Source organism: Mastomys coucha, unplaced genomic scaffold (assembly GCF_008632895.1).
Source record: "Mastomys coucha isolate ucsf_1 unplaced genomic scaffold, UCSF_Mcou_1 pScaffold23, whole genome shotgun sequence".
Taxonomy (NCBI): Eukaryota; Metazoa; Chordata; class Mammalia; order Rodentia; family Muridae; genus Mastomys; species Mastomys coucha.
The window spans coordinates 88,196,680-88,209,773 of NW_022196906.1; the positions used below are offsets into that span (position 1 = coordinate 88,196,680).

Genomic DNA, 13,094 nt, shown 5'->3' on the forward strand with positions numbered 1-13,094 from the left:
ATTATTTTTTTCAGGAAATGAAAAATTCTTGAAGTTGAAAAATTGGACAGATAATGGTCAGTTACCACATAGATCAGTGGTTCTCAACCTTTCTAATGCTGTGACCCCTTTAATAGAGTTCTTCATGTTGTGATGACTGGCCCCCCCAACCATAAAACTATTTTGTTGCTACTTCATAACCGCAATTTTGTTAGTTATAAGTCATAATATAGGTATCTAATATGCAGCTATCTGATATATGACCCCTGTGAAAGGGTCATTCGACTCCAAAGTGGGTCACGACCCACAGGTTGAAAACCATTGGTATTGGCTCTATTCTCTTCCAGTCAGCTAGCTGGTCTGGGCTCAGAGTTTTCTTTTCAGCTTTGAGCATCTTCATAGCAGCCTGGGTCGTCTGAGAAAGGTGCCTCAGCTTTTATTGCGTACTCTGGCATGGAGGTGTCTAGTGAATGTGGTTAGTTTCAGGGACTTCCTGAAGCTATTTTGAGTTTTCACCTTTATACTTAAGGGGCTTCAGGCGGGATGGAATGTTTCAGTCTCAGAGAAAACACAACACAACCCAGGTATGGAAAACTGACAACTTACCCACCTCTTTTTTTTTTTTTTTTAAACCGGTCTCACCTGATTGATTCCTTCCACACTAAATCAGATAAACATCAGATACATGATCAGTATATTTGAAAGTGATAGTTTTGTTTTTAACTTTTGGACAATCAAGATAGAAAACGCTTCTCAGGCATTAGTATTTGTCACAGGCAAGTGTCCCATGGCTCACAGTGTTGGGAGGAAATTTCTCTTCCAGGTTTATACTAGTGGCCTGACTCCCTTTATAGGAACTAGGCCTGGAAGTACCTGCTCACTGTACTCAGGGCTGTCTCTCCCACAGGTGGGGCCCAAGCCTGTTTGTCTGCATCTGTTTCTTTCATGGACTTCCTCAGGCTAAAGAACTCCTGAGCCTACCCAACCCGCAGCTTCCAGAAATACCAGATTTTTCTGACTCCTAGCCAGAACCCAAACTGGGATACCAAGAGGCCAGTAGGCAGGCAGTCCTCGGGGTCAGAGGTGAGTCAGAAAATGTTCAAAAAGACTAAACCAAAAACTCCCAGGGAATTTAAAATGGAGAAGACAAGAAGGTAAGAGAGGGACTGTGTGAGAAGATGTCAGGGGAGAGTGGGCATTGGAGGTGGATAGGATTGAGCTACACTGTATATATATATATATATATATATATATATATATATATATATATATATATATATGTTTATGAGACTGACAAAGAATTAGTAATACATATGTGCATATATATATATATATATTCACATACATATACATATACATCATATATAGAGCAAAGGGTCCTTCATGGTGAAACTTCTGTTCCCTTTCAGAACAGAGTATTCTAGAACCAAAACAAAAGGAAGGCTAGGACCTGTAACATAATAAATATACACCTCCTCAGAACACCACTGAGAGTCTGTCAGAGAATTCACAGGCTTTACATTAATTAATTAATTAATTAATTAATTAATAAGTAAATTTAAAAGAAGCTGTTGCATTTCATGATCGGTTGCTTCAAGAAGACAGATATCATTTGAATCAATGATATCCTAGGGTCCCTTCACCCTTGGAACCCAAGTGTGTTTTACCCAGGTTCAGGTTGGTACCATCCTGAGTTCATCCATTCATGTTTAAAATCAAAAGTGGTATCTTTAAAACTCAGAAAACCCGTTCTGTCAATTTTCCATTTCCCCTGTCTCCTCTTCTTTTTTCTGCCCCTTGCCCTTCTGATCCTGCAGCAACCCAGGTCCTCCGCAGAGCCTTGGTCAAGGGACTGCTCCCCAGGAGATGACAATGGCTGAAGTCATTCTTGAAAAGGGCTGGTGGCATCAGGTAGGAGAGGAATGTTACAAAATGCCACCAGCAGCGCATGCCAATGTTGAGACATTCTCACTGTAGCTGGACATCAGCACTCTCTCCTGAGAGTGGGCGTTAAGACTCCATAGCAACTCAGTACCCAACCTATACTGCTACACAACGTCTGTGCAGGGGGTGAACGCATGCCTCTGGCTACGTACACTCAGAGAAAATATCATTGTAGACACTGACATTGGAAGTGTGCTTAGTTTTCATATATAAAAACTATTGTTCCTTTGATGCTTTGAAAGATATAAAACTATAAACGCTTCCCTGGCCTACAGAGCATGGAGCAGACAGTGGCCATGAATAGGTCTGAGGCTCCATCACATGAAAAGCATTGGGTTCCATCTGATCTCGTGGAAACACAGTGTTTTCATTTGGCAAAACTATTTATTCACTCTTTGGGTTTTTTTCCCCACTTAGAGCCTTTTAAAGTATGATTTGTATGTTGTGTGTTAAATATCAGTGATTCAGTTAAGCACTGTGGATGAAGAATGGACCTTTTATGTAAGCAATGATGTTATGTTCTGGTCATTAAAAAAATGAATTTTTAATAACTGCACGAGAAATGGCTCTTTTCTTTCTCTAAGTGTTTATGATATGCTTGTTTAATCGCAGGCCTCTCTCTCTCTCTCTCTCTCTCTCTCTCTCTCACTTTCTGAGCTTCTGTTGGCTCACACTGCTACATTTTTCAGAGTGAAGCCAGACCCAGTTTTCTGTGGGGCTGAAATTTCACCAGGGGCAAGTTCATTCAGATTCTGGCTCATTTACATTTCAGGTCTGCAATTTGATCTGATTATCACCAGTTGGAAAGAAACTAAGAACTTCACTCTGTGGACTGAACTGGATAACTGGGCTCAGGGAGAAGAGTGAGGGGTGCTGCTTTCTTTGTAATTCTCAGAAGTGCCAAGAGTTTGACAAATGCCATTTTCTAAACTGCTGAGAAGCTCGTGTTTTTGCAGATGAACCAAGAAGGGAGCAACACACAGCCTCCCCCAGAGCTACCAAAGTGGAAAGGAGAGGCGAACTGGAGAGGAGCAAAAGGGAATGTGATGGGTAGGCTAAGCTAAGCCCGAGAGAGAACGGGATGCCCTGTCATAATTCCAGTGCTTTCTCCTTAGTGGTGAGATCAGGGCTCATCAACAGTTACAGAACCAGTAAGAAAATGGCTTGAATATGAATCCAATAGGAAAGATACCAAAACCTCAGTCATTTCTTTAAGTTTCTTTATTGGGAGATAATATGATAGATAAGGAAGCCAAAAGACCTTTTACCCCATATCACCCAGGAATCATCCCATCAAGAAACATGAACATATATCATGTGAAACACAGCACCAGAGAGCTGTAAGAACAAGACCAAACAGAGGCAAGGCATGACATTCGTTCAGGCTCTAATCAGTGAAGCAAAGCCACTGAGTGGCCCAGAGGACAGGAGACACTCAGGTGAGAAGTCAGTGTGATGCCCTTGCTTCTGCAGAGGGGCTGCCATCATGTCAGCAAGTCTACAAACGAAATGGTCCTGATGGAGAGGCCACAGGAACCAACAACTTTTCATCACCGCCTTCAGTGATGTGGATGACCCACATGTTAAGCCCCTGCTCTTCCTGGGGAACCTACCATGAGTTGGTTAGTTCTTGTCAACTTGATACAAGCTGAAGTCCTCTGGGAAGAAAGAGCCTCAAATGAAAAAAGGCCTCTATACGACTGGCCTATAAGCAAGTCAGTGGGGGCATTTCCTTGATGAATGTTTGGTGTGGAGGGGAGGACCTAGCCCACTGTGGAAGGGGTGCCAGCCCTGGGCAGGTGGCCCTAAATTATATACAGGTGCAAAATAAGTGAGCTGATGTGAATAATTTGGTAAGTATCATTTCTCCTCTATGGCCTCTGCCTCAGTTCTTGCCTCCAGGTTCCTACCAGAGTCCTTACTCCAGAACTCCTACAGAGTCCTCAGCGATGGAGTCTGATAGGGCATATAAAGCCAAGTGATTATCTTTCTCCAAGCTGTTTTTCACATTGGTCTTTAACACACAACAGAAAACAAACTAGGAGAATGTAAATAAATTGTTATAAGGAGTAAGGTTTAAATGGGAAATGTTTCCACATTGGCTTGGGTATTTGAACATTGAACCTCAAATCACTGGCACAATTGGGCGAGATCTAGAAGGTGTAGCCTCACTAAAGATCGTAGATCACCGCAGGTGGATTCTGAAAGTATATGCCATGTCCTATTCCCAGTCTTCTTTCCCTACTTGATGCTTACCACTGTGGATGTGAGCTCTCAGCTTCCTGCTCCAGTGACCAGGCCTGCTGCTTGCTGCGATGCTTCCCTACTAGACCTGTCTCCCCGAGAACCATGAGCCAAAATGAACTCTTTCCTCCCATAAATTGCTTTTGGCCATGGTGTTTTATCACAGCAATAGGAAAGTCATGAATATATACTCCCTGGGCTTGGCCCCAACTCTGAAAATATGGGGGAAAAGATCCTGCTTGATCTAAAAATGTTATGGACCTGGCTCCTGCTCCATTTTTCCTTCTTAAAAGTCATGTACACAGTTCCCTTAGGGCTGACCCAACCAGAATGATGAAGGAGAGGGTTGTGTGTAGAAAGTATGGTTCTAGCCTAACTAAGCTAACCCATGTAAAGCAACCATACAGACCCTGTTAGACCCGTCTTGGTGTTTTGCACTAAGTAGCTCACTATAATCCTTGCAACACGGCTCTGAATGAGGTATTGAAAGACTGGGAGATTTAGAAATTTGGGAAAAAGCATGCTAATGAAAAGGGAAATGTATTAGTAGAAATGTATGTATACGGTATAACCTTTACTTAAAGGACATAGAAGGTCTCTGTAACAAGCCAAGAATGTAGACTAGCCAGTTTCAGAAACCTGTTGGCCACAGAGGCTTCCCCTAGTTAGGTCCAAGAACAAAAAGCAGGATATGAGCCATCTGGGTGATTCTAGGGAACGGTCAGCCATAAAGTGAGTAACATTGACCAGACCACATTCTTGTGCATAATGAGTGTGTAGGATGTTTTCCTTAATGACCCTGACTCAAACAGGGGCTGGGTCTCTTTAGAATTTTCCACTGTTCTCTTGTTGTGTTTCCTTGGTAACCCTTTCACCCCCCCCCCTAGTTTGTGGTTTTTCCCTTTAAATACCCCTTACTCCTCGTGCTCATAGTCGAACTCCTCTGGCCTGCCAGGCTATGTGTTCGACTCCAGATCTGGCTTATCCCCAATAAACCTCATGCGCTTGCAGCAAGATCAATCTCTCGTGAGTTATTGGGTGGTTGTGTCATCCCGAGACGAGTGAGGGTCTCCCTAGCTCTGGAGGTCTTTCAGTATTATTATTAGTCTTGTCTTATAAATGAGGAAATAACCCTCAGGTTATACAGCTTGCCTGTGATCACATGGGTTACAAATAACAAAGCCATCCCATAAACCTAGGCATTCTGGAAAGGCTTTAAAATGCCAGGCCTCCCCAGAATAATATATTGTAATATAATCACAATTAAAATCCTCATGGACTGAGTGTTGAGAATATTTAAAAACTTTCTAAAGGGCATCTTGCTATAAAACTTCAGTAACTGAAGTCTCTGCCTATAGGGATCAACAAAGCATGCAAGATAGCCCTAAACAGAGCTGCAATGCACATCAAAGAGACTAAAACAGAACTCTACCAATAGCCTGTGAAAAATGGGTATGGAGAAGAATTGGATGAGAACCTGTCCCTCACGCATGGCAGTGTGACTGTGACATTAGCACTAGTTGTTCAATGTTAACTAGCCTCATAGTTTGTCCTGAGAGGTCCCATGACTTCCATCCATTTCTTGATAGTAAAGACTCTTCAGTCACCCATAGTCAGGAAAGTAGATGAGGAATTTCAGGAAAACAAATGTCTAACTGGGGACAAATGCTTAAGTAGGGCTCTTTATCATGCAGGAATTTGCAGGGAGGTGGACACAAAGAGTCCATTCAAAGGTCTCACCCACCACATACCTCTTCAGGCACAGCTTCTCCTTGCTTTTTGGCTCAGCTTCTGGTTGTATGTGACTTTCAGACAGAATGTAGGATGGGAAAATCTCACACCTTGTCCTAGATTGGGGAGTAGGGGATAAGGTAGTCCAGGATAAGACTTTCATTGCTGAAACTTAGACAATCCTGCGAAAACCTGGATGGTTGGTCAATATTGTGGATGCTTTTTAGCAGCACCAGCAGGACTTACTCCCCATTGAAAAGGTCAGCTCAGGAACTTTGGGAAGGTCATGGAACACTTGCTCCTCTGGAAAGGAGGGGCTAATTAACATTCCTCAGACCACAGGGTGGGAACAGACCTGCAGTTGGGGACACATTCAGCAGGATGGACCTTTGCCCACCTTCAGACAAGGGAAATCCTTGCCACCTCATTCCCTAAAGGTCAAATCAGTTTTAAAAGTCACACTGTTCTGACAATCACATTGTGCCTAATGGCTGCTGCCTTGAAAACTGTGTAAAAGCTCATTGAACCAGCTGTGTGGGGTCACTGCCTCTCCTTCAGGTCTGGTACAACCCCAGTGCACTGGAACAATAAATTCCTCTTGCTTTTTGCATTGATTCCTGCTCCACATGGTTCACTCAGGGGCTCCCCCAGTAAGCTAAGGCTTGACAGAGTCTTACACAATCTCTCCTGTTCTGAGGGGGAGAGGGCTGAGCAAGAAGTACCAATGCCTAAGCATTACTTCTCTAAATAGCCCTGTGCTTCCTGAGGTAATTGAGTGGCAGTTTGAAGTCCTCAAAAATGGGTTGAAGATGAAAGGCAGGGCCCCTCCCCCATTCCTTTTAGGGTTGGTATGGGATATACTCCAACAACATTTAATCAGCTTTATATTTCTGTGACAAGATTCCCGAAAGGGTTTAAAGGCTTAAGCTCAAGATAGCCACCTGCCTTGTTTGGAGCCTCTAGTAAGGATGGTGTTGGTGAGAATGAACACATTAACTTCCAGCCAGTAAGCAGTGCAAAAGACCAAGAGACCACAGCCCTATAGTCTTTCCTAAGGTCACACCCCAATGATCTAATGTTCTCTCTCAGAGTCTCACCTTTTACATCAGCTTCCCAACCCCACCACCTGAGCACCAGGCATTTGCACAAGGCTTGTGGGGGATATTATCAGTAGTCCAGGTGGCTTTTCATCTTATGCCCATTTCTGTGGACTAGCCAATGGTCACACTGGGGTTTGAGAATCCTTCATCAGAGTTGTAAAGACAGACCATTGTGGACCGTGGGAACACCTGCATAGTTCTGGCATATCTGGGCCTTAGAAAATAATTGGACTGGGGCCACAAGGTGTGACGTCCCCCAGCCTCAAACCAGCTGAATCAGACCTTGCCCTTGCCACAAAGCAGCTAGCCCACCTAGGGTGAGGTTTCCTGAGATAAAGGAAGCCCTTTTGTCCTGCCACTGCTCTGCCTCTCCTGAAGTTCCTGCTAGGAGCCACCACTTGCCGAGTTGCTGAGTATCCTTGCTTGGTTAGTCTCTGCTAAGGACTGGATGCTAATGACTCGGTGGATTCCTGACTTACAGCAGAAATAGTTTCATTTCATAAATAAGGTCGATTTTTCTAAGTAAAGTTGGACCTTGATCAGGAACCTTGACTCAGTCTCATTATTTCTCTCGACCATATGATTTCCTTATTTTTCCAGGCCCCCGCCTCTCTTCCAGAGACCCGGTTTGTGTAGCTGCCGGTGGCTACTACAACAAGGAAATAAGGAAAGGTCAGACACACAAGTGTGATGTACACTTGGAATTGCAGTGGTTGTACACACCTCTAATCCCAACACTTGGGAAACAGAGGCAGGCAGATTTCTGAGTTTGAGGCCAGCCTGGTCTAGAAAGTGAGTTCCAGGACAGCCAGGGCTACACAGAGAAACCCTGTCTCGAAAAATCTCCCCACCCAAAAAACACACGAAAAAACCCACAAACAAACAAACAAAACAAAACAAAACAAACTAAAAAACCAGATGGAACATGCTTTTTGTGATGGTGGGTGCTAACAGCACCGAGATCCTCAGCTTAGTTATTTTATGTATCTAAATCAGGATAAGTTTATTGTTTACAGTGGAATATGGAGGCAGGTTTCACTCATCTTGATAGGAGGTCTCTGTATGGGAGCACTCTCAGGCTGCAGTCATGTTAGAGGATACTTAGAGTACACACTGACTGTTGTTCTCAGACGTTCATGTGTAGAGCAGAGGTATGCATGACACTTAGAGCACACACCACTGGCCATCGTTCTCAGACGTGTATGTGTGGAGCAGCTGTACAATGTGATACTTACAGCACACACTGGCCTTTGTTCTCAAACATGCATGTGTGGAGCAGCGGTATGCTCTAATACTTAAAGCACACACTGGCAGTCGTTCTCAGACAAGCATGTGTGGAGCACAGGTACGCTGGGATACTTCGCTGAGACTCCCCCAGGGAAGGCTTTGCCACTCCTGTGGGTCTGAGACTTTGGGATATTTGACATGGCTATGCTTATGTCAACACAATTCCCCCAGGACTTCATCCTCTCCTCACACATTTCCTTGGGCTTCTGTGTCCCACACCACAACAAGAGAAAATTATGAAGCAAGAAAAGACTTGGTACAGAGAACAGTGAATTAGTTTTTGCTTCTGTCTTAGGGTCTCACCTGACCACCTGGCCTTAGACTTGCTGAACAGCTCAGGCTGGCCTTGAAGTGACAATGATCATCCTGGCTCTGTCTGGTGAGTTCTGGTAATCCAGATTTGCACCATCAGACCTACTGAAAAGTTACATCTTGATGCATCAAATATTGTGCTCAAATATAGAAGACAAATAACTATATTTAGAATGTATTTCCAATAAAATGACAAGAGACTAAAAGACTACAATTATATATTTTTAAATGTTCGCAAATAATAATGTGGAATCTACCTCCTCTGTGCCTCCTCTGGTCAGCTATTATTAATTTTCTGGCCCAGAAGGATCAATTGAGGCCAGTGAATGCACCTCTTGTCCTGGCCCCTTCCACTCACCATCCATCAGTGACAAAGAACTTTTAAATCTGTAAACAAGACCATGCCGCCATCTCTCTGTCTCAACTTCCATTTGGCTTTATGTTTCATCCAGAACAGAACCCAGGTTTTACACAACAGACTGTACCATCGGATGTTGGCTACATTTCTGGATTAATCTGCCTTTCCCAGAAAGCAGGGGCTATCCATACAGTTAAACCCCATATGTAAAAGAGCGCCTGGCACTAAGTAAACACTCCTGTTTTTGTTAAATTAATTAATTAATGAGAGCTGGGGAGATTGTTCCATGAGTAAGAGCACTTGCCCCACAAGCATGAGGACCTCGGTTCAAATCTCCAGCATCCCCGTAAAACTGCTAGCATTGAAGGGCAACACAAGTGTATTCCCATAGGTCACTGGCCCGCCAATCTGGCCAAACATTGAACTTCATGAGACTCTGGCTCAGGGCAGGAGCTAGAGAGATGGTTCAGTGGTTAAGAGCACTGGCTACTCTTGCAGAGGTCCTGAGATCAATCCCAGCAACCACTTGGTGGCTCACAACCCTCTGTAATGGGATCTGATGCCGTTGGCTGGCATGCAGGTGCAAATGCAGATAGTGCACTCACATACCTAAATTAAATAAATAAATCTTTAAAAAAATTAAGACTTGGGCTGGAGAGATGGCTCAGCAGTTAAAAGCACTGGCTACCCCTTCCAGAGGTCCTGAGTTCAATTCCCAGTAACCACATGATGATGGCTCTCAACCATCTCATAAAGAAATCTGATGCCCCCTTCTTGAATGCAGGTATACATGCAGATATACATTAAATAAATAAAACTTTTAAAAAAATTTAAGACTCTGCCCCAAGGGAATAAGGCAGAAAACAAGAGGTAGATGCTTGCTTTCCTACTATGGCTTCTGCATAACCATGGACTGGGGCTCACACGCGCACACACACATGCGCACACACACGCACACACACACACACACACACATACACACACACACATCATATACATGTAAAACTTTTAAACAATGAAATATTAGATGAAATCTTAAAATGAATGGATGATTTAAGAAAATGAAATATTAAGCAATGTTTCTAAAGTAAGAAGTCAGCCACCCATAGCTATGTAAGGATCTTCTAATAAATTGCTTATAAGAGTTCAAATCATAATGGTCACGGTGGCACAAATCTATAACCCCAGCATTTGGAAACAGAGGCAGCACAGTCAAGAGTTCAAAGCCAGGGCTACATGAAAAATTCTAAGTCCATTTGGGCCTATCTCAAATAATAAAAAATAATTTTTCAAAACTTCAAATTTAGACAGTAATTTTGGGAAGCAGTTAGAAAATAATAATGTACAACATGTGAAGGTGATATCTTCTTGAGATTTAATGTTCTCAATACTCAAAATACAGACTATGGCATTTCTGATGGTCCAAGTGAGAGGGGTTTATTACAGCTCATTAATCATAATGGGAAACAGAACAAAGGACATGTCCACTAGTAGAGGAACAGGAGAAACATTTTAATAGGGAAAAGGCTTAATAAATCCTCATTTACTCACATAGTAGAATGTTCCTTAAGCACTGAAATGTTTTGAAAGCACATTTTTACTCTGAAGGGCATGTGCATGGTGTAAGAGTTAATCCAAATGCAGTAGAAAACTCCAAACTTCAGTTATCGAAAGATGTTTTAAGTAGACATCCATAACAATGTGAAATAAATCCTTATGATGGTAGGTAGCCACAGGGGAAATTCTGACTCACAGAGCTAGTGCTTTTAATTTTCTTCTTTACACTTTCAAAAGAATCGCTACATTAGAATAAATACTGATTAAAGTCATATTTATATAGAAATCACTGATCGGTTTATGCTAGTGGCATAGTATTGACATGCTTTACCAAACAGTGCTAGATACTCACCGAGAGACACTTAAGTTCACTCTATGGCTCAGGCGTGTATAAAAATGAATTTCTTTTATTTCATGAGCCATCCTATTTTACTCTCTCTTTTCTCATGTTTGTTTGTTTTGGGTCTTCTTAAAAAGCTATTTTTATTTTTTAAAAATTATATGTGTATGAGCATATCTGAGTCCAGGCGCCCAAGGAGCCAGAAGAGGGAGTCAGATTCCACGGCCCTACAGTTACAGGCGTTTGTGGGCCACCAAATGTGGGTGTTGGAAACTGAACCTGGTTCCTCCGAAGGAGCTGAATACACTTTTAACCCCTGAACCATGTCTCAAGCCCCTGTTTTTGGGTTTTAGAGACAAAGTCTTATGTAGTCTAGGCTACCTCAAGAGTTCAAGGTAGCTGGTGACGACTTTGAGCTCCTGGTCTTCCTGCCTCCAACTCACTAGAACCAGAGTTACATGTGCACACTGCCATAACATGAAAAAAGAATTTATATAAAAAGCATGTTGAACTTGGTAGAGCTGAAATGACTAGTTCAGGAACTATTCACGATTACACTTGCAAACTGCCCAGATGTCAGCCGAAACCAGACATACCCCTGTGTTTGACAGAGCAGGAACACAAAGGCAAAGAGGTTGAGAGACATTACAAATGGCCAAATGTTGTGAAATACTATAACCAGAACCAGCCAAACCACGAGTCACATGCCCTAGAGTTATGCCGACCATATTTTTTTAAATGGAAAAGTAAAAACCATAAATAGCACAAGGTATTTCAATGTGTGTTATTTCAAATGAGATAGAGATAAATTTAGACTACAGTAATTCAGTGTTTTCTACCACAAAAGAATGGCTTGTACTCCATTGGATATCATATCTACTAAAATTGGAAAAATAGAGAGATTAGCATACTCCCTGAGCAAGGATGAAATGCAAGTTCACAAAGTGTGGTGTGTCCTGAGTATGGTGGTCCACGCCTATGTACCTAGTAGTTGGGAGGCAGAGGCAGGAGGAAGAGAAGTTCAGTTCTTCCTTGACTACCTAGTGAAATCAAGGCTATTGTGGACTGTGGCCTTGACATCCTATTTCAAAAGGAAAAAACAAAACATTACCTTGCTCACAGCCTGCAAATGTCAAGGTAAGACTGTGCCAGGATGTGAGCACCACCCTTTGTCCTCAGGGCCTGTTACACTGAGCCTTCTCATTTGACCCTGGGCTTTTCCTGAGCCCTTCCTTTAGAGGACTCATTGATGCTTCTCCACAGGCCACAGGACCAACCAGATCTCATGAACATGGTTTCAGATGCTGTTCCTCAGCTCCTCGGCCACTGCTGTCTTTTATCCCCCAAGCTAGGTGAACAGCAGGAATGAGGGCCTTTCAGATTCTTCCCACGGAAAGAAGAGGGCTTGTCAAAATGACTAGAACTCTCTAGAACCTGGTCCCTACAGACTGAATTCTTGTATCTTCCAATAATTATATGATGAAGTCCTAGCTCCAGTATGACAGTATTTGGAGTGGGGCCTTTAGGAATTAAATATACTGAGATTTGATCTCATGGGACCCTGTGAGTTAACCTTCTTATACGAAGAGAAAAGCAGACTTCTGTTTCACATGATACTCTTCTTTTAATATCCTGTTTTGACTCCAAACTTTCAAACTTAATGCAAGAAAACTCAGTTTGGGAATATTCTAAAAAGTTGTAAACAAACTAAAAAATTGTATCGCTAGGGAGTAAAATCTTGCCGTGGGCTCAGGAGAAATGTCCAAACCACTCTTACTTCCCTATGTTACACTTTATTGCTTTCCTGGATTGGACATTATGGTATAAAGTTAAAAGGGGAAAACAAAAAAGAAAAATTAAAGGTGTGCATAGCCCAGAAGTGACTCTGGCTAGCGTTGCCAAGCATGACTGCTTCGCCCACTCAGACCATCCCCACGTGTATCTCCTCCTTCTAACCAAGATGTTCCTCTCCCCCACCCTGCTGACACACTGGAACAAGAATAACTAGTGTCCAAGTTCTCATGTTCAAAGCTGGCATTTGGAAGGCTCTTTCTTCTCTTTTCAAAGACCCAAACAGTCAACTCCAGACTGGTGGAAGGAAAGCCTGAAGCTTGCAAGGGGGCCTGGCTCTTAATAGCTGGTATGTTGCAAGAAAGAGAAAAAGCTCAGAGAGGAAGCAACAAAAGCAGGGGTGGAATGGGTGTCCTGCCTGGAAGAGCCCGCTTCTTTCTAGTGATTGCTC

At 42.9% G+C, this 13,094-nt stretch overlaps 1 non-coding gene across 1 annotated transcript; it reads left to right on the forward strand.

Annotated features, from left to right (window-relative positions):
- Positions 1-11,707: 11,707 nt before the first annotated feature.
- On the forward strand, positions 11,708-11,811 carry LOC116074047. Its single transcript, XR_004112030.1, has one exon. It is a non-coding gene; the product is annotated as a U6 spliceosomal RNA (small nuclear RNA).
- Positions 11,812-13,094: the final 1,283 nt, after the last annotated feature.